The sequence below is a fragment of the Harpia harpyja genome, chromosome 3, assembly GCF_026419915.1.
Source record: "Harpia harpyja isolate bHarHar1 chromosome 3, bHarHar1 primary haplotype, whole genome shotgun sequence".
Taxonomy (NCBI): Eukaryota; Metazoa; Chordata; class Aves; order Accipitriformes; family Accipitridae; genus Harpia; species Harpia harpyja.
The window spans coordinates 3,443,933-3,466,171 of record NC_068942.1 but is presented as its reverse complement, the minus strand read 5'-3'; the positions used below and the strand labels follow the sequence as shown (position 1 = coordinate 3,466,171).

At 41.4% G+C, this 22,239-nt stretch overlaps 1 long non-coding RNA gene across 1 annotated transcript; it reads left to right on the top strand.

The window, feature by feature from the left end:
* The first annotated feature begins 18 nt into the window (after nucleotides 1–18).
* Nucleotides 19–15,465, top strand: LOC128139166 (uncharacterized). The gene is made up of 5 exons (XR_008234256.1): nucleotides 19–168; nucleotides 8,421–8,730; nucleotides 9,431–9,726; nucleotides 9,835–9,976; nucleotides 13,481–15,465. It is a non-coding gene; the product is annotated as an uncharacterized LOC128139166 (long non-coding RNA).
* The last annotated feature ends 6,774 nt before the right edge of the window (nucleotides 15,466–22,239 follow it).

The window sequence follows — 22,239 nt, the reverse complement described above, 5'->3', positions numbered from 1 at the left end:
GCGTCACTTCCGGCGGCGGCCTAGGCCGGCTGTATGTTTACGTGAAACGGTGTAAAAATTTTCACCACATCAAATTTTCACCTCGAGTGCCGTGTTCGGTGTTGGGCCCCTCGCTGCAGGAAAGACACGGAGGTGCTGGAGCGTGTCCAGAGAAGGGCAACGGAGCCGGTGATGGGCCTGGAGCACGAGTGTATGAGGAGCGGCTGAGGGAGCTGGGGCTGTTCAGTCTGGAGAAGAGGAGGCTGAGGGGAGACCTTATCGCTCTCTACAACTACCTGAAAGGGGGGCTGTAGTGAGGTGGGGGTCGGTCTCTTCTCCCAAGTAACAAGAGGAAATGGCCTCAAGTTGTGCCAGGGGAGGTTTAGATTGCACATGAGGAAAAATTTCTACACCCAAAGGGTTGTCAAGCACTGGAGCAGGCTGCCCAGGGAAGTGGCGGTGTCACCATCCCTGGAGGTGTTCAAAAAGCGCATAGACAAGGCACTTCACGACATGGTTTAGTGGGCATGGTTGACGGTTGGACTCGATGATCTCAAGGTCTTTTCCAACCTGAACGATTCTATGGTTCTATAAATCTCGTTAGGGACAGCATTTCTTACTAATGAAGAGGGTTGAGCCTGCAGGACCTTCTAGCTGTGGTGGTGGTGGTGCTGTGTAGAAGATGAATGTAGTCTGAAAAAATCCAGAAAAGAGTCCAAAAAGAAAAAGTATTGCTTAAAAATCTTTATAAAACAGTGGGACAAGCAAGGAACAGAAAACGTACATTTTAATAATAGAGACATCATAATACCAAGGGTACTGTCTCAGCTGAAAAATACAGCCATTTCATTTGTCAAATGTGTCTTAACCCAAAAGTAGGCACTTAAGAAGGATAAATAATTAAATTGAATTTTTAAATAAAATACTTAGTGGTATGAGGCAGTGCATTTCATATGGAGTTCTATATCATTTTACAAGTTAAGAAACTTACTCTCACAGGTTTATTTTCTTACATAACGCAGTGATTGCGGTACTACATACTGAGCTACTGCTCAGATTGCACTTATCTATGAATGTTGCTAAACCTATCATTTATAATTGATTTTAAAGGCAATCCTATTTTCAGAAATCAAACATGAAAAGAAAAGCCTAAGAAGGAACTTTTGCAGGCTGAAGGTTTAAGGCTGCAATTTTTGTCCAGTGATAAAAAAGAGAATGGGAATAATTAACAAAATGGTTATGGCTGTTAGTTTGAAAGGAAGGTACACAGAATTAGTGGACATTGAATGCTGAACTGAAATAAAATACAGCATGCCCATCCTTACCAAAAGGTTAAGAAAGCTTTGGAAAGTCTCTCTAAAAGTAAAAATGTTGCTGAAGTGGAAGTACTTGAGAGTGGGAGATGGGATCGACTGTTAGTTAGGGTGCCTCTGCTCCTTGCCAGTGGCCACCAGGCTCTCCTTGGTCTGTTGCCGATAAGCACGACTTGGTCCTGCACTGAGACAGCGGTCGAGGTGTGGATGAGCTCTGATCTGTGTGGGGTCTGAGCCATCTGGCCCCACAAGACTCTCTGTAGTGTAGCGGGACCTTCCCCCTGTGTTAGGCAGGGTAATGGAAGTGGATTTGCTTCTGCGGCAAGAAGGAGAAAAGACATGGGCAGAGGAAGGCAGAGAGTGCTGCTCTCTCCTGCTCCCTGTCACTGGGGCGCAAGGCTGGGGGGTGGGCAGTGAATGAGGATTTGGTACCTGTATCCCTTATCTCCTCAGAAGGGCAACGGGAGGGCAGGGGGTGGGGAAAAATGTTGGAGTCCCTTTAGTTCGGCCAGTAGATCCACAGCAGTAATTCTTAATGATCACTTTCATTTGTGTGCTAATTTGAGCCAGTAAAGTGTGCTGTGTTCATCTTCTACACAGCACCACCACGGTAGGTCCTGCAGGCTCACATCAGCTCACAGCTAACAGTGGCTTGCTTCATGTGATGAATTCATAATCTCTCAGAACAGGAATCCATTCCATCTCCTCTGTGAAGCCCTTACTCTTTTCCAAAGATGAGTTTTCGTTAGTTACTGATTTTTTCTGCTTCATTATTCCTGCAATCTTCACAGTGCACTCTTTTTCCTTACAAAAACTTCTGACAGCCAAGGCGGACTATTTCTGTCCAGACCAACTTGATCTCTTTCAAAGTATTAAATCACATCATTGTTCTCTGATTCTTTCATTCTCTCTGCTGGCTCACATTCTCTCTGGAGCATCTACTGTGGAAAGACACTGAAGCATTACGTACACTTCACTGAACCAAGTCCTCCTCCTCCTTCATCACATGTCTTTTCTAAGAAATTGTAAGAGAGAAACTGTCTGTTACAGGAATTTCTCTTCTGGAGTTTTATTTCACTTTCAAGTCATACAGCTTGCCTGACAGCTTCAAATCATATTGTGAAATCTCGGTTGAGTAGAAACTAGCAGTTCTTCAAAATTGTTCTTCAGGAATTTGGAGGTCTGTTTTGGCTGTTCATACACTGCTGTGGAAATGCTTAGGACTTTGCTTACCTTTGGCCATCATAGTAAATACTTTCCTTTGTACTGGAGTTTCTTTTTAACTATTTGCTGTCAGTCCACTTGCCACTGGAAAAGCCTCTTGCAGCATTGCTAAGTTTGAGTCCATCCTTTATTTTCATTGCGGTGCTTCAGTTTTATTCAGTTTGAAGGGGAGTGGAATCCTTCATACCCAGATATGTGTCTCAGGTAGCTTCCCCACTGTGATCTTCTTCCCTGTGAGCCTCTTGAGTTTGTATGGATATGAAAATCATACTTGTCCATTATTTGAGTAGCGCTCTGAATTTGTTTTAGAAAATAACAGGACCCAAATAGCTGAAGTAACTTTCTGTTTTTTTCTCCTTTGTGTTAGGGAGCTTCTTGCTAAAAACTGCCTTTTTGTCAGACGCATATTGGAAAATGAGGCTTTTCCAGACTAGAGACGACCTGTCAGTCTCATGGTCTGCATAAGCAACTTCCATTAGCTCCTTCACTGAACACCAGGTCTGCAGAGAGCCCAGAGCTGCATTGTGGGAGATCCCAAACACAGCTACACACACTTTAACCTGCAGCAGAAAAGCCCTGGTGACCATTTTGTCTCTTGAGGTCGTGTCCTCAGACCACTGAGAAAAAGGGCGAGCTAGACAGAAAAAGATACGCTAAACAGGCTTATGATTTAGGCAAGGCTTTTCCAAATCCATAGTTTTCTGTTAGTGGTTCAACACACTGGTAAACAGCATGAGAGGGAGAATCCTGAAAATCGCTCTGGATGGTGTTGTGGTTTAACCCCAGCCGGCAACTAAGCACCACACAGCCACTTGCTCACTCCCACACACAGTGGGATGGGGGAGAGAATTGGAAAAAAAAGTAAAACCTGCGGATTGAGATAAAGACAGTTTAACGGGTAAAGCAAAAGCCACGCACAAGCAAAGCAAAACAAGGAATTCATTCCCCACTCCCCATGGGCAGGCAGGTGTTCAGCCATCTCCAGGAAAGCAGGGCTCCATCACACCTAACCGTGACTTGGGAAGACAAATGCCATTGCTCCGAACATCCCCTTGCCTCCTTCTTCTTCCCCCAGCTCTATATTACTGAGCATGACGTCCTATGGTCTGGGATATCCCTTGGGTCAGTTGGGGTCAGCTGTCCCGGCTGTGCCCCCTCCCAACCCCTTGTGCCCCCCCCAGCCTCCTCGCTGGTGGGGTGGGGTGAGGAGCAGAACAGCCCTTGGCTCTGGGTAAGCCCTGCTCAGCAACAGCTAAAACATCCCTGTGTCATCAACACTGTTTTCAGCACAAATCCAAAACACAGCCCCATACCAGCTACTGTGAAGAAAATTAACTCTATCCCAGCCAAAACCAGCACAATGGGAGGTGGACAAGTTGCCTGCCTGCCTCACGCTGAGGGAGGCTGCACTTTTTGTCATGAATTCCTGCCCTCAGTAATTGAGTTACCATTTATTGCATTTGTTGTTTGAAGGAACAAGCAAGTAGGAGGCTGGGAACACAATGCAAATACTATACTGCCTGGCGTACACAAAATAAACCCTATGGCTTGCAGGAAACACCAGGTACACATACGGTGACCATGCATGTAGCATGTGCACTGTACGCCCAGCAGTTCTCCATGTAGTTAGGCAGTGCATGTGTATGTGTTAGGAATGTGCACTGTGTAAACAGAATTTAAAACATTTTGTGAAAAGTGTTGAGTCTGACGTTTTCTGTCCATCTCCAGTTGCGCAGAAACCCTGAGCATGTTTCTCCGGGACCAAGGGCATTGCTTTTTGAAGCATTCAGCCCTAGGGTACAGCAGCACAGACCTTTCACCATGGATAGACTACCTTACATCCACAAATCTCAGAAAAATATAACAGCACCTCCAGGCCTTCCCAGACAAGATTCCCAAGCACACATACAAAAAAGAGAACACATGTAAGGGAACAAAAGAGCAAATAAAAGGTGGCTGCAAGGGAGCCTCTCTCATCTTTGTGCTACGATGCCAAAATCATACCAAGCATCGGCATAAAATTCGGAGGAAGCAAAATGTTCAGCCTTCAAAACTGAAGGAGGTAACCGAAGAAGGCTTTTGTTCTCTCGACATGGAGATGTATCTGAAGATCATCTCCCCCAGAGGGCAGTGCAACTTAAAGAATGGAAATGTCTCCCTGGCGGCATTTAAATGGAAATTGGCAATTTGAAGATGTGTTTTTTATCTCAAGAGAGTTAACAGAAAAATAGTCTACAGGGATGTATTTTCTGGAATAAATCTGTGTACACAGTACGACTCTACCTTTCACTCACTTTAAGCCATATTTAAGTGAAATCTACAAAAATCTCTTTTTTTGCCCTTGATCCTCTAAATGAAAAGTAATATTGAAATAATGTCTGTGATAACAGATTATGATATCCAGGGTTATAGCTCTATTGTGAGAGAGAAGTGGAGTACAAAAGAATAAAATTCTTGTTTCTGATGGACTGTGCAAAGACTTGTAATAGAGATATCTGAAATTAAATGGCATTCAGAGGCCATATTTTTTAAGGACTGACCTCTACGCAAATCTAATACCGATTCAAATAAATAGATAGGACTATAGAATAAACATTTCTCTTTATCTTCCTCTTACAAGTTTTTTTTGTTCTAACAATACCCGTTCCTGTAGATCAAAATCAAATGATGCAATGGATTTAAATGGTAAAGCATTATTATGTATGTTTATAAAATTATGTTTTGTCATATTGAAAAATACATTACTGAGTAGAAATAGATTAACAACATACATTTTTTTGTAAATATGTATGGTTTTAATCCTTCTTTAGAAAAGAGTGAATAATCCGAAACTTTTATACAGCTACTGTCATGAAGCAAAGAACAAAAAATCATCAGATTGTGTCGAATTGCTGTCACTCCATTCGTGGCAACAGAAGATTAAATGCAGATTGGGTCAAGATTGTTATTAACGTTCCTATTAAGCCCCATCACAGTCATTGCAAGTGAGAGAGGAAGATTAATTTCTACCTCTGTTACTGTTATTGTTTGCTTGGAAAAAATGCTCGCTAAGGGTAAATTAACAAGAGAGTTCCACATCACTACATAATGCTCTATGTTCTTAACAGGAAAAGACAGAAATATCTGCAATAAAATCAAACGCCTTCAATCTGTATAGTGTAGTATGGTTCAGTGTTTCTAAATAATTGGCATTTTGGAGACTGCTGCTAGCATTGTATCAACGTATGATGGATGCCTTTAAAACACAATACTGACAACTTTCATTCTATTCCCATCTTGCCTAGCGGTCCAACCGTGAGAAGCTTTGTGTTTGTATTGTTCATCCTGGGCATATGTCTAAAGAAACCTGTGGAGTTCATCAAGGAATGATTTTTTTTCCCCTTATTTTTTGTCAGCCAGTGAGATTTTAGAAGACCTGGGTCCATCTGTGTTCTTCAACATCATCTGGTCTTGTGTATCGGAGGGCTCACCCAGGTGTCTGAGAGGACCTGAGGACACATAACTGGCACTGCATTGGGCTGCCTTCAGTCTCAAGCCTCAGTGACTAGAGACCTGGTCACAGTGGCTTTGCCGAAGGCAGTTTTCGGCACAGGTTTGGCAGGAGGCTTGTGCTCAGGGTTCCCTGGGTGCACACTGGCCGGCTGCAACTCCTCTAGTGCCCTGGTCCCCTGCCCATGAATAAACACTGATCAACAGCCTAACGAGAACAGGGAGAGAAAATGCCGTGAAACGTGCCCCTGCGCATCTTTCATGCGTGTTCAGTGTTAAATGGTAACCTGCCTCTCTTCACTGGATTTTTTTTTTTTTCTTTTGCGGGTAGGCAGGGTTTCCTTGGCTTTTACTCTGAGCAAATTTACCAAAAACTGATTCAGGACTGAAAGCCATCTCGTTATATATATATAAAAGTTATCCTCATAGGTACAGACATACACAGAGTATTTGTTGTTTCTCATTTTAATCATGTAGATGTATGTATGTGTGTAATTACATATCTGCATGTTGCACACTGATGTACATATACGTGTACACAAAAACGTACACCCACATACCTGTATGCATTAATATGTTACTTGAAATGAACCACCGTGGATCTTTATACTGTACCAGCACTTCCAATGAATTTGCTGGCACTTTACTCTTCAACACTGTAGATACACAGCCATTTGGGTTTTACTTATTTCTTTTTATTAGTAATGGCTAATTTGGAGCCAAATAATTTTCCTGAATTTTTATAAATGCCTCTTAACTTCTATGTGAAATCTACCTCTGGGCCAGAACCTTAACTGGCACAGCATCACCTCCCTCCGCTGAATTTGGTGGAGGTGTATGTGCCCTAACATTAACTAAAAAGATGATGATTTTTATATATATAGTGGGTAGCACATATAATTAATTAAATGAGCTGTAACATTTTTGTTAATTGCATCTCTTTTGACAAATACATGTAACTACTGTCTCATCTAAAAATAGACCAAGAAATGTAGATATTTTTATCTCAGGATTAACAGGCAAGTTCTAAATGAGACAGTTTAATCCTAAATGGCCTTAGAGTTTTATACCTCATACTTAAGGCCCAAATTAGAAGATGATAGTGGTCTAGACAGTATCTGCTCAATCTCTTCTGGATAGCAGTATCTGGAGCCAGTTGATTATTGAAATAAGTATTTTTAAATAACTCTTAAAATACATACATACACACAAAAAGCAAAACTGTTACAGAAAGTTGATAGAGAAGATAATTTAATTCTTTCTTTTTTTTGTGTGTGTGTGTCTGCAGGGATGTTATTGGAGCTATGCTGATATACATCACCTGTTACTGGTCTGTATTATTAATGACCTTCCTTTCATTTTCAAAGGCAATGAGGACTTATTTCCCTCAGTTACGAGTTTCGGCTAAGCAAAAAGTTTGCCAGTCAGGAGTGGCAATACAGAGGTTCTAATCTTCTTAAAATGTAATCATGAGGAGGTAAAGCTGTAGGATTTTAGTATTTGCTCCATAATAACACTTACCTGTTGCAGCAACATGAAAGCAACAGCTAGGGATCATTTTGCTGTTAGGACTGGTATTTCAGGCACTATGGCCAATTTCAAAGAAATTAATAACATTGGTGGGACCAGATGCTGTTTATCGGCTATTTTAAACAAATTAAAATATGAAATTGCTGAACCACTAGCTGTTATTTAACTGGCTCTGGCAGTTGTCCCAGAAGACAGAGGGCAACAAATGTGATGCCAATTTTTCCAAAGGTTCCAGGGGCACCTGCACAACTCAGCCTCCCGGGAACACATGCTTCACAAACCTAATAGCATTCTTTCAAAAAGTTAGTGAGCATGCGAATAAGGGTGATTTGGCTTCTGCAGTGTACCTGGATTTCTAAAAAGCCTTACACAAGGTCCTCACTAAGAGCTTTCAAAGCAGCTAATCAGTCATGAAATGACAAAAGAGGCTCCTTTTTCGATTAATAGCTACTAGCAAGATCCATCAAGGACTATTAAACTAATTGTCCTGTTGCAACCTCTATTCAGAAAAGCCTTAAAATGGTAATTGCTGGAACCCGGATGGCAAAGCTATCACCACCTGCTTGTCCTTCACTTACACCCTTTCCTGAAGCGTTTGCTATTGGCCTCTGTCAGGGACATAATGCTGGGCAAGAAGACTTTTACTCTGACCTAGTGCAGCCTTTCCACTATTCTTAGCTAAGTGTCATATGCACTGAGTAATAAAAAGTATCTATGTTTTCCTCAATTTAATGATAAAGGGGCTCTTCCTTACATAACTTAATAATTTTATTTAAAAATAGAGCAACCATTTTCACATCAATAGCTTCTTATATGGAGGATATCAAACTTACAAAATTTGAGCCATTGGGCAGTGCAGAAATCTATCATTCCTTTTGTTTTTAGGAGATTTTGGAGAAAGGAACGCAGTTCCTGCAGTTTGATGAGTTGTGACGAGACCTCCTCTGCAGAGTCCAGGGAGACCGGCAAGGACACATGTTGGCTGTAATCCTTGAACCCAAGAGCTGCCCTTGTGCAGGGAAATCGGAGGCGGAATTTGTACAAGTGTGCTTGGCATGGCTACGCTTTAGCAACTCGCGCGGCCACAAGCACCGAAGTACTGAATACGAGGAAAGTTTGGACTACAACATGAACTGTGCATCTGTATAAGCTCACGTAAGAGAGTGCAACACTATTCAAGTCAACTTTTGTAAATGTAAGCATTCTCCCTCACTGTAACTTCTTTCCCAGCATGACCACGTATACGTCAGTGGCAGGTTCAGGTGTAGAAGCAAACAGTCCTGTCCCTTTTAACAAAGCTGTTAGGAGAGAAGATTTATGTCTGTGTACTAAATGGATAAATTGCTCTCAGTCTGTTAAGCTGTCGGTATGATCTCTCAGCAAGCTGGAATGGTTCGCTGATGGTTTTTGGAGTGGAACAAATTGCCTGTGTGCAAGTATGGCCTAATAGTAAAAGACACCACGGATATACTGATCAATGCATTCAAGAAAGTAAATCAGTGTTTATTTTCAGAATCCTTTGACTTCATAGGGAACCAGTTTTTAAACACAGAGAAAAAGAATAGACGTTTTCAGAGATGAATGCCTAAATTAATATGTAAATAAGTCCTCTGCAGTCCCATTAACTTCAGCTGAACTTGCTGATTCTCTGGACCTCCAGCTAGCAGACCATTCAGGCCACCCAGGAATCATGCCTAATTTTAGGTCCCCATTTTCAAAAAAACCCTTGAGAGAATGCTTAAAGCCAGAATTAATTTTTAACAATTGCTTATTTGTGATGATGGGCAACTTATTTTGCAGAATCTAAAGTTAAACTGATTTAGTACTATGAAAGAAAAAAACCACATTAAACAACATGAGCCTCCTTCTGCCATTTTTCTTCTCTGGCTTGACAGGTTGGTTTGAAGAACAGTGTTTTTTTCCCTGCTAAATCTGAGCTTCATCATTCATGGTATTCTGCACTGGAGTAATAGTATTGGAGCAGTTGCTTTATAATAATGATGGAAAAGCCACAGGCTAGAGGAAGCATTCAGAAGCATTGGTATTTCTATGACTGCTTTGGAATACGTTCAGCACTTATTTCCTCCTTATGCATATGAATTTACCCAAGCACAGCAAGGTTTTGTTGCATGCATCCGGTTCACTGCTCTGCATGTGGAAGTTTGTTATAATGAAAAACACAGGAATCTCGGTAATTTTCCTTATTTATTTAATAGAGACTTTCTGTCAAGTCACATCTAATTCCAAGGTGTTTAAGTGCTGTTGAGGGATCAGACCACAACCATTTTTTGGTTTGCAGACAACAAAAGCCCGGCTGACGTGTGGGTGAAACTGGCAGATAACCTGGCTGCTCCGTGAAGCCTGGATCTCGATGGCGTGCCCTGTTCCCACTCATCTGAGCAGCAAGCTCACAAGGGCACACAAGGATGATGGCATCTCAGGTACTACATCATGACCTATGACCACCTTTGATGGTTAAACATTGACCCACAAGACATTATCAGGAAAGATCTAAGTACTAGCAGGTGTTAAAAGTAAATGTATTTGAGGTATTTACTTCAATACAAATAAAGTATTTCTTGACTGAGGTCTACTGGATAATATTCTGGCCAATCGACAAGGCTTTCAACCAAGGAGGCTTTTGTTTCGAGGTGCTAACGCTTCACTCTCCCATTTTTTTAACTGTGTGTAACAAGTTTTGTCTTTAGACTGTCGTTTTACCTGCATTTGTTTCTGTAACTGTGACAAATGATTCTTTTTCTTCTTGAAGCCTTTATGACAAGGAGGGACACTGGTCAAATATCATACAATGATCATGGTGTCAGGAAAAGTTTACATAGTCTGTTGTGAATCCAACATATCCTCCCTAGGATCCATTTCCTGTATATAAAAATTCTGATGTCTGAAAACAAGAGAGGGGGTTATTTAACCATGCAAGAGTTTAGGAGGGGTCTATCTAGTGCACTATCACAAATGTGGCAGTACATCTTATTCATTACTAATAGCTTCCTGATTTTCTTCCTGATCGCAGTTGCAGATCAGTTTATTGTAACCTAAGGCAGGAAGAAGAATCACTGTAATTTTATTTCTCTACTAGCACAGGATTTTGTACTTTTTTCAAACAAGTGCAACTGGATTTTTGCTATTTCATCTGTCTCACATAAGTGAATTACAAACATTGATTTTATAAGTCACTGATGATCTGTTACATAAATATTGCCTGCTCTAGGCTTGCTTTCTTAGGTTTTCCAGGCTTTCCCAGCATATTATTACGGCAAATTTGCATGATACGTTCTCTACATTTTGTATAAATAAGTTACTTTATATGGATATCTTTTCAGATCCAGACTGAAAAATATTTTTCTTATCTTGTCTCTTGACTTTCACAGCAGCTTAACTTCTATCCTAGAAAACATCTGTCTTCAATGACAACATGTGCCATAGGCAATGTGTGGCAACCATAGAGAAAAAGTGTTCATCTAAAGGAAATACTACCTGACCTCCCTCCTTCTTGGGGCTGTCAGGGCTCTAGCCTGTGGTGACTCCAGCTCCTCTGGCTCTCCAGAACCTGCAGCAGTCAGCAGCATGGTCAGGACAGCTTCTGCCAGCTTCTCATTGCACTCTCGTCTTACATCTTACCACAGCTTGTCCCGAGCAGCCGGACTGTTTGACGCTACCATGACACGAAACTTTCAATGCTGAACTAGATTAACTCTTATTTTGACTCTAGGGCTAAAGCTAGGACAGTCAGTCCTGGGTTGTGCTGTCTCGTGGTGGGGATTGGCACTGCGGTTTTCAGTAGCTTCCCACCATTTCTGGAGTGACCCCAGACCAGCTTTGTTTCTGGGCAAAGGAATTTGGTGAAAGCTGACCAAGTTGTGAATAGCGCTTGCCTATCTCCATGTAGTAAACTTATTTCAGGTAGGCATGCAAGGTCTCGTAAAAAAGGCAATGAGATTTTCTGCCAGCTCTGAGCAGTGAATCAGAGCTTGGGGACAAAAATGTTGTTCTTGTCTACCCACCTGATATCCAGGTAAGAAGAGCCAGCTCCAGGCTACTCAACAACAGAGGCAGATTTCAATTTCAATGCTCCAAGAAAAAGAATAAAATGTAATTTGACTTCTTTCCAGGGTGGTAAACTCTGTGACAGCAGTGTGTCAAGTGAGGCAGATGATACAACCGGTCTTAAGGAGGTCAGTGGCAGTTTCAGAGCAATGTGGATGGTGAAAGACAAGGTTCAAGTGGTGCTGGTCCAAGTGGTGCTGGGGGTGGATTAAAAATCACTATCCAGTGTCCCTCATACTGGGTAAATTAGAGGCCCAGAAATGCCCTCATCTGTCTCTTGCAACATGCCAAACTGAAGGCCACTCTAAAGCTTTCTTAACGCTTTCTTAAATGATGTGCCCTAGATAAACATCTGGTTGCCCAAGCTCTCCCGCGTAGTCAGCGAGTGGACGATAGTTAACGCGCTGCTATTTTTCTCATTGATTTAAGCACAGAGTCTGGGGGGAGAGGGCTTTGGACTCTGGCATCTTGGTGACAGGACTCCAAGCCTCAGGACTGGAGACATGTTTCAGGAGGCGGACGAGCTCCTACCTGCGTGTATATCCTAACCCAGACGATGGAGATTGAAAGTGGAGAGCAGCCTGCAAGAGCACGATCAGTTGGGGTGAATCTGGACTTGCATATCCAAGCAGGCACGTTCTGGTGTCCCAGCATGTGTGACGTGGTTTGGGCCTATAAATATGCAGCATATCTTTGTATATAAAACATAGACATTAGTGCAAAAGAAATACGCTAAGCCCATGATGAATATTTTTATACCATGCTTATAAATTGAATTTACAGTGTTATGGTTTTATCCTTACCGGCGAAGCTAGTGACAGATGCCATTCTGGACCCCAGGTAACGTCCCTAGCATTCCATTTAGTAGCAGGTATTTTCAAATCCAAGCACTATAAATGCTGATTCTTGCTGAAACTCATGTTTATACAGGTGTTTATGCACATCTTTCTAAAGAGAGGGCCACAGATAGTCAAGCTTAGGAGGCTGGGAACCACTTTATAGATCACTCTGGCATTCTCGTGTCAAGACTAGATATGCCATTAACTAAAAAGTTTGGAAAATGTTTTTTCCCTATGTTTCAGTGTTTCAATTAAAAGTATTTTTTCTTTCTACCAGTCTTTCTTTGCCTTTAGGCTTCTATTAAAAAAAACAAACAAACAAACCCAAACAAACAATCAAACACCAACACCACCCCCAAATAACCCCAAACTTACATTTTTTGTATAATTTACAATTTTTCAGCAAAATTAGAAAATTTTCAGTGAAAGTAAAGGTATAGACTAAGGATGTCACACTGTTTATCTTATGAAAGCTGAAAAGACAACAGCATAAGATGCAATAGTTGAAATCTCTGCTTTTGTATGCTTTATGTATTTAATATTGCCAGCATTAACATTTATACTCCATGGCACTCACTAAATCAACATTCATGGAAAATTAGAAAAGGATTCATCACGTAACTGGTTGTAATTGATGAATTCCCTTTCCAATGAAAGGTTGGACCAGACAATCTTTTGAAGTACTTTCCAAGCTGGGATGTTCCATGATTCTATGAATGATGTGCTAGTATTAGCTTACAGCCAAAACCATATTTCAACATTACAGTACCAGGCTTTTGCAGTATTTGTGGGTTTTGTTCTTTTTCACTTTCTGGTTCCAAATATTATTCTCTCATGATCAAGTCAAATTGACCTAAATTAACTAAACTAAAAAAAACGCATATGGCAAACATATTATTCCTATATATTTATATTTTTCACATCTGTAGTGTAGTAGAGGAAATTCACATTCTGTTGTGTTGCATGAAACCAAAACAGAAACAATGTAAGTCAATATTTAGCACTTGCCATACACCAAGGACCACTTTGTCTGTCTTGCAGGTGAAGACTTACTTACAGGAGCAGCTGTATTGAGTTTAGAAGCACATTCAAGTGAGTAAACATTGCATAAACTCTAAACAACATAGCAAATGAACTTTCCAGTGACAGCCCCCCAAATCATTTGGTTTATTAATTTAGTAGACCAACCATCTGTGCATATTGTGAACTGTCCCATGGCATGTCTGGAACTCTGAAGAGGAAATAATATTTTCTAGTGAACAACTAGAGGAAACATATATTTCAGGGATTATGAGAGTGGGAAAAAACTCAGGCTATGTGTGTCTTCTACATAGTGATGATTTGAAAATTTTGCATTCTACAATAACCAAGCTCTTTACTAAATGGTTGTGGCAGGAGCCTCATAGTAGGTCTGAATGATGGAAACACCACACGCACCATTTCCGTAGCCATTGAACTCTTGCGTGAGTCATTACAGCTGTTCTCACAATCATGGAAAGTCTGCAAACAGAGGTGCTGCTGTGGCATCCTAACAACATATGAATAAAGTGGAGATACACCCATTCATTGGTTCTGGATGAAGATACGGTTTCTAACTGGTACCATCTGACTACATCCAACTTTTATTTGAATATGATTTTTTGTTGCAACTGTTTTGGTAGTTTTGGTTGAACATTCCACATTTTAATTACCATCAGGCGAGAAATATTTCAGTTCTGCTTCCTAAAAGCTCATCTCTCTTCCCAACCCTTCACTGACGGTCTTTCTGTCAGCTAGATTCTTGCTCAAACTGCCTGCCTCAGAATTGATCAAATCTCAGATATGTCCATCCTTAATCTCCTTCCCTACGGTCTCATTACCTGGTATAATGTTTTGGACCTTCAAATCCACAGTGATCATTCTCTTAATGATTTTCTGAATTATTAATATTCCCATTTTACAGAAGCCCGGAGAGTCTTGTACAAGGTTACTTAAGAGGCTCAGCCTGTATCTTCAAATCCATCATCTATGCCTTAGTTATGTTCTCCCCTCAAGCTTTCTAAGGAACAAAACTCTTGCTTTCCTAGTATTTTCAGATAATTATAATTATGGCTGAGACTAATAAACACAAAGTTAAGAACTTTGATCTCCAAGGCTGCTTAAATTTGAGATTAATTTTGTGACTAGGTGAGGATTTTTTTTTAAGGGAAAAAGTCTTTTTAAAGCAGAGACCATTTAATGAGGGAGCAAGAATAAGACTATAGGTGATCAGTCACACTGCTTGACAGCTGAATTATAAAGATTAATTCTCCAGTAATGTTGGTGAGGCACTTTTCAGAAACTTCCCAAAAGAAATTAATTCACTGATTCACTGAAGGTTTCTGAATGCTGAATACATAGAAACTGTTTTGTAAAGCTAACTTGACGCACTCCAAAGAGCTGATTCATTCTGAGAGGTTCTTTCATGAAATATCTTCTCTCGGCTTTTTTTTTTTTTAAAGACAAAATGTCCTTTCACCCCTCTTCAGAACTGTTTTTTACTGCTTTTCAGCATCCATGTGCTCTCTCCCTGGAGACTTCTCTGAGCCAGCCATGAAATGAGTACCCCCCAGAAAGACAGAGTGCAAGTTTATTGCAGCTTACATCATCCCTGACATAATGATCTCTACCTCTGAAATGGGAACGCAGATTCAAGTCCATTCTATTATCTGATTTTTTTATTCCAAATTACTTGCATTAAGTGTCTTCTTTATTTGGAACTTTTTAGCCCAGATTACTCAGATACCAAATTAAAATGACAACTAATGCCAAATTAATAGACAGTCATGTGCTTGGATGCCTGTAATAATTTTAGTTCTCTGATCACCTCTTGATGACATGCAGATAATTCTCCACCATGGTGTTTCTCTCGTTATTCATCTCTCTACTGATGTGTGCTTCATTCCTTGTTAATGTGTTTCAGGGCTTGTTTGCTCTTCTAGCTGTTGCAGCCATAGAGAGGCTGTTTTATATTATTCTATAAGCTACAGTCCTTTATGGAGCACTTACCGAAAAGTGCTCCCTAGTTAACAAAAGTCTGAGGAAGAACCTGGCGTTTTGGAGATGACAAAGGTAAGCCGGGTACCTTAATGTGGCATTCGTTTAGCTGGGACTGGCACTCTGAAAAGAGCAGTGCTCCAAAGCCCTGGGAATTTATAGCTGAAAGAGAAGTTATTACTTGCTTTGCTTTAAAAAAAAAAAAAGAGGAAACCCAAGAGAATAATGTTGTAAAGGAGTTACAGAAGTATCAAAATACATTATAGATTGCATGGGAAGTAAGACCTGACAGAGATGTCACTGTAGCCTGTGTACTCATAAACGAACGACAACACACAGTGTCCAGTCATTTGATGAGGAAATGAAGAAATGTGTTATTTGGGGATTGTAAGAGAGAATCAGGCGCTGTAACTCTTCTAGCCTTATTTCTTGCACCTGAGTCGCCGTACGATGCTATACGAGCGGTCCTTAATGCTGGTGGAGTTCATCTGATGGCAGGAGCACTGGCTGACTGTGGTTGCTGTTAGACTGCACGTGCGGTATCTTGTGCTGTATCCCATCTGTGCTTCCTGTGCAGGCAGAAGGGATGCCCCGCTGCTACTTGCCTTTCTGTGGTTTGAGCAACACGTGCTTGTGACAGGCATGTGCTTTACATGGCCAGCTTTGAGGGATGGGTCAAACACCCTTGGAAGAGGGAAACGTGGAAGGGGACAAGAGGAATGCTGCGAGCCTGTTCCTTTTGGAGTGAGAAAACTGGAGATTATTCTTTGTGTTCAACTTCTTTTTTTGCGCAGTTCTCTGCCTTTTTAGCACCTTTCCTCAGTAATTACAGCTTATCCTGGACATCTGACCAGATTGCACCTGGTAGGACAATTTCCCAGCATTTCCAGCTGGGACTGGTTGGTATCCTCATCCCACACGATCATTTTGTCTAACTGCTATGGTTTGCAGAGGACAGCTAGCTCAGAAAAAGTCAAAATGCTCAGCCCAGGAATTCATACACGATGTGACATTACTGCAGCAGCCAGTGTTAGCAGCTCTGGAAGGTTGAGTGGACTTCAGTCATACAGAAACACCTTGCAGACAGCCATACAAGTACGTATTGTCCAGCCTCCTTGTACCTTTCCAACAGAATGAGGAAAAATGAATAAAAAACTAAATGTAAAAGGAACTGGTGCATTAAGGTGTATTTGGACCAAAATCTGATACCCCAGAAATCAGGAACTGTGTAAATCTTCCAACTGAGCTAGCTTGATAAATAATTTCTGTCAACAGAGGGCCTGGGGTGACTGAGTAGACAAGATGAAATCATGCACACCAAAGAGTGTTAAGAAACTATTCCACAACACAAAAGCAATTTGCATTGTTTTTCTCACAGTTCTAAAGCAAGCAGGCAGCAATTTTCCAGTGCTTGCATTGTACCTTTCCTGTGCCTCATGCTGCAAAAATCAACTATTAGGAGAAGGTAATGGCCTGGCAACCTTTCTGCACTGCTTCTGTTGCACTAGGAATTTAGAGTTGTACAATGAGAGGAATCGGTGTCTTCTCTTTAAATGCTAATGCATAAACTGGACATTTCACCCCAGCAAAGGGCAGTGTTTGAGCACAGTCCATCTGCTAATGCATAGCTCTGCATAGTCAACCCCAGTTCTCGAGGACCTACCTGACAATTAAGCACATGTAGATGGTTGCACTATAGCAGAGCTTGAGTGGAGACCATGCTTTCGTGATACCATTCTGGCAATATTCATTAGTGTCTGTGGCCCGCCTACCCCTCCATTTGCTGCTCCGGTTTACAGCATGACCCCATAGCCAGTTGTACAGAACAACTGAGGAGATGATGCACCATTTCGCGGAGCTAAAATTGACCATCTGTGAAGGAGGTGTGGGAGCAGAAGAATTCCTTAATTTGATGCTGCTGCCAGCACACTCATATAATGAAAACACAAGCCTCAGCTGCCTGTATTTCAGTTGTAACATCGCCGTAATATGTGTTAGGCCTGGAATACGTTCCACAAGGCTCTGGAAAGGCTCGTGAGCACCACCACGGAGGGTCTTCTGAGCCTGTACACAGTGCTGCTTCTCTTCAGAAGTCCAGGAAGCCATGTTTGAGATTCTACCTTGCCTTCGCTGCCTTTTTGGGAATGCACTTGGAGCTCTGTTGCTGTGGTTTATCACTCCTGAAGAAAAAGTTTGTCTATTTATTGATCTGAAGAGGAGATGTTTCCTCCCCAGCTGGATGAAACATGGAAACAGCCTGGGGAATGACTGTGAACACATTCCAATTCTCTGTATTTTTTGCACCTCATCTTTCTTCCCTTATTTCATATTTTCACCTCAGCTAGCTTAAGTTATGAGGGTTAGGGTGTTTATTTCAGAGGTGTTCTTTTACTTAGTGTGATGCTTTGTGAAATAGTCAGCTAAGCATTAATCATCATTTATCCTGTCATTTTGGCTGTGTCTGACATATTAAAACTGTACCTCAGGATATACTCCTCTGGTGATGACAGTCATTTGTTAATTGAATGTGACTTTTAATGAACTTTTGACCTAGCAGGCTATGCCAGGGGTTTATGAACAACCATATTTGTTACAAGTGTTTTTGTAATTTTTGGTAGCAAGGATCAAACGAAAACGTAGAGACTTTACGATAGCTGCTGCAGCACGCAGGGTTGCACGTATTTTGCCTGTTAATCCCCACAGGTACCAGATTCACCAAAGTTACATCTGACTTGATAAATGCAAACTCCTAATGACTGGTGTTTTATGGCCACTCTGGAATGTATCCTCTGAATATGGCCGTTCATCACACCAGCCATCACAGCGCGTAGCCTCCTCAGTGGCAGTACTGAGACGGGGAACCAAAGGAACCTTAGTAGATATAGTAGATATATGAATGTAGATAGGAATTGTTTAATAATTATCTAGCTTATAATGAAATTAAAGAAGTTTCAATAGAGGTAGACATGGCCCAAGGGGATGAGAAGTGATGTTTAACGTTTCCATTGTTGAGGCTGACTGAGACAGGAGATAGTCCCTGATAAGAATCAGCAGTGACTCCAAGAACCAGCCAAGACCGACCTTGTGATTTGGACAAATGCCAAGGGACAACTGAGTCTGCGCAGGGACAGAAGGTTAAGAGTTCACTGTGAAGAAGACATACAGCCTTCATCTTCACGACCACCAGACGACCACCATAAGGAGGCACTGCGCAAGCGCAGTTGAAAGGAAACTATGGAAATGACTTCCTAGAGCTAATTATAATATGAAGCGGGGATAGGTAATGCCTATGTATAGGCGTATTGCGAAACTCTATGTATATGTAACACTTGACTGTATAAATTTAAAGTGAACTGCCAAAATCAGGCACACGACTTTGGTGGGACTACCCCCCGTGCTGCCCAGCGCTGAATGAACATACCTACTTTACAATCTCACTGATTGTGGAGTCTGTTTTCCGCACGTCAGTACCACCAGCTCGACTTGTCTTCCTTCTCCATTCTTTGGAGAGAAGACTGCTCTTGATGGCATGGTGTACGTGCCGTTGGCGAGGTTATACGTGTGCCCGTCTGTGTTCTCCATGGAGGTGACATGGAAGCAGCTCACTTTCCCTTAGAAAGCAGGAACAGGCTTCAAAGGGTAGCACATACTTTTCCTATGAAAGAAGTGAAGATGACCAAAATGATACAATTCAACTGTACGTATATCTGGGACGCAAAAATGAACTTTACAGTGGGAATGGACCCTTTCCTGATTCTTCTGGTTCTGCTTCTATTAAAGGTTTGTCTGCAACAGCTAGCTCTAGGGATGCCTCTTTCTTTAACTCAATTTCTGGTTGCCATTGTTTACATTCCTTTGGAAGAAATGGAGGTCAAACACAGGACAGGATGAGGGAAGCTTTGGACATTAGCTATGTATACAGAGACTTGGCGAGAGCATTAATAGATGCAAAGGAAAATTGCAAAATGAAAGAAAATAATCTAAATGAAAGCAACTCGCAATATGAATATCAAAAGAGAACTAGTTTGGAAATGGAAATACAGCACGCTTGGAATTAATGTAGACTCATTCTAGGCCTGGCATGATTCATACATTGCCAACAGGCTGTACAATTTGCATCAGTATCTATGTTTCAACAGAATTTTGTAACGAGGCTATTTAAATGCTCTAATCCTTTTATGAATGTGTGTGGGAGCCTGGAGATGAGGAAGGGTAGGAGGCCAGAGCTGGATATCTGCAGGGCACATCTCACATGTGACCTGTCAGGGCCAACTCTGGGCTGAAAAAGCTGCATCTCTGTTCAAACCCTGGCTTTGTCATTCTGATACAAACACACATTTCAGCTGCAGATCCTCTGGGTAGACATTTCTGAATCTAGGCAATGTAATCTAGTCCCTTCTCCTTAGAGCACTTTAATTCAGAGCCCATATATAGCTGTCAGTTCTGCTCTAGGTCGCAGCAAGACTTGAAGCCTGATATTGTATCACAGACGACAGGATGCTTGCATGTGGAAGTTTGGATGTATTTGGATGCATACGTGTAATCTCATGAATCAGAAGCTTGATTTTTACTTAATACTTGCTTTCAACTTCTGTGGAGTTAACTCTTGCTTTGTACTAATTTAGAGGCCAGTTGCTGGAGGCCAATATGTTTGATCAACATGAGGGTACGATGGTAACAAGAAAAAGATGCTGCCACTTAAGAGTAATTGTGCTATGCAAACTAGGAAGGGCTCCATGCAGTGCTCATGCTGTCAGTATTTTAATGAAAATACTGGTAAATAAGTAAATAAAAAAATCTAGTATTCCTACTGAAACACCTTTTCCAACTAGCATTCTCCCCAAGAAGATTTCTGAATGTCTCCAGAGTCTGACCTTTCCCCAAGTAAGGAGGAAGACCGCAGGCATTAAAGCTGCGGGGAGCTGAGACACAGATGATGCACTTGCTTTTCTGTTTCTGTTGCCTATTATAAGCCTTGTTGCTTTTGGTCATTTATTAGAGGCCTCACACATATAAAGAACTGGAAATCTGAATTTTTGTGTTTAATTGCACCTGATGGGTATTTCTTCCATAATTTGCACTTTGTTACCGTTTATGATTTTTGTTTCTACATCATTCTCTGATTATGTGGGCAAAGTGTCATTTAACATTGTGCCGTGTGGAACAAGTACTTCCTTTTATTTGTTTAAAACCCACTGTCTGAGGAGTTCATTCAGTGCCTCTTTTCTTGTGTTGTGAGGCAGAAGTTGCATCTGGGCCATTTTCTTTAATATCCCGTGATGGGCCTTTAAGTAGTTATTAATCCTTTTCATCTCAAGATAGTTGAGTTTCTTTATAAAGGTCTTTGCAGGTCTTTCCTAAAAGACATTAACAGAAGCATTAATGGTATTTAAAAGTCTTGTATAGAGTGGACCATTTACATATAAAGGAGCTTGATGAAGCCTTCAGAAGATAGCAAGGAGGAGGAGGAGGAGGAGGAAGGAGAGAGGAGGAGGAGGAGGAGAAGGAGGAGGGATGGCTTCCTTCCACAAAAGGAAGGTTGATGATTCCCCATTAGTTCAGAGTTATTCATGTGCCAACTGATACCACTCTTTAGGATACTTTTAAGTGGAATTGCCTCAAATGCAAATATCCTCTGGAGCCCTTTTCCAGATTTGGTACCTGCTATTTGGCTGACTTCAAAATCTATTTGAATGGTAAGTTTACACTTCAATTAGTGGAACAGCTATTCAGTATCTGACCTCTCTAGGAACTTCTGGGTGAATAGGACTTAGGCCAGCTGATTTTATCATCCATTTTACTTATCTGAGTTTTTTTTTTTTCTTCCAACCATTCAATGTGAGATAACTCTTCAGACCCGTTTTTTGTGAAGAAAGAGTACGTACAGATAAGAACGTCTCCAAGCTCTTTGGTAGTGAACACTACAACAAAGAGTTGAGTTAGCACCTCTTCTGTGGCCTTTTTTGTGATCCTTCTACTCCTTGGTCATCTCTCAACTCTGCAAAGCTTCCTAGTTCTTGTGGTCTAAGGTTTTATTAGTAACTTTTACACTTGCCTTTAGCAAGGTGTTCTTTGAAATCTTTGTTTATAGTTTTAAGCCTCATTTGTCTGGGTTTATGATCTATGTAAGCTCCCTTGTTTGCACACAACTTCCACTTTTTGAACAATGTCTTTAACCTTCAGATAAGGCCTCTTCTTCAATTTAGCTCTGTCACTTATAGCCCTCTAAGAATATAGACATATATTTTTTTACAAGGAATATTCATTTATTCTGCATCTCTTAAGATGATGCTTTTAAGGAGGGCAAAATGTCACCTTTCTAAAGCCAGCTCTCTAGAAGAAAGGAGAGAGTTCAGAAGCCTTTACTGAGGTGAGACTGCCTCCAGCTTAAAAGGCAGCCTGAGCCTCCGATACATTGCTACGTCCAGTGCTGTGACTGCTGAGAAAACCCAGCTCAGCACAGGTCTATCCCCAGCTCAGGGAAGGGCCATTGGCAGGAGGTTTGCTACGTGGCCCATCCAGTGAGGTGGCCAACGGAGAAGGACGGTGGTCCTGCACCTCTCCGTCGCTCCCCAGGTGCGGTTCCCTTCCTCTCCTGGCTGGCATCGCCAGTGCCCGCTGCAGCAAAACAATCGTAAAAGTCTGCATTTTGCCTTTGTTTCATTTTTACTTTATTTATATCCTGTTTATCTTGAAAATTTTAGATGCCAGGTGGAACATGGAACATGCTCACAGGACTAGCAAGAACCTGGGCCATTGAATTCATTCCCTGGCTCCTAGGCACC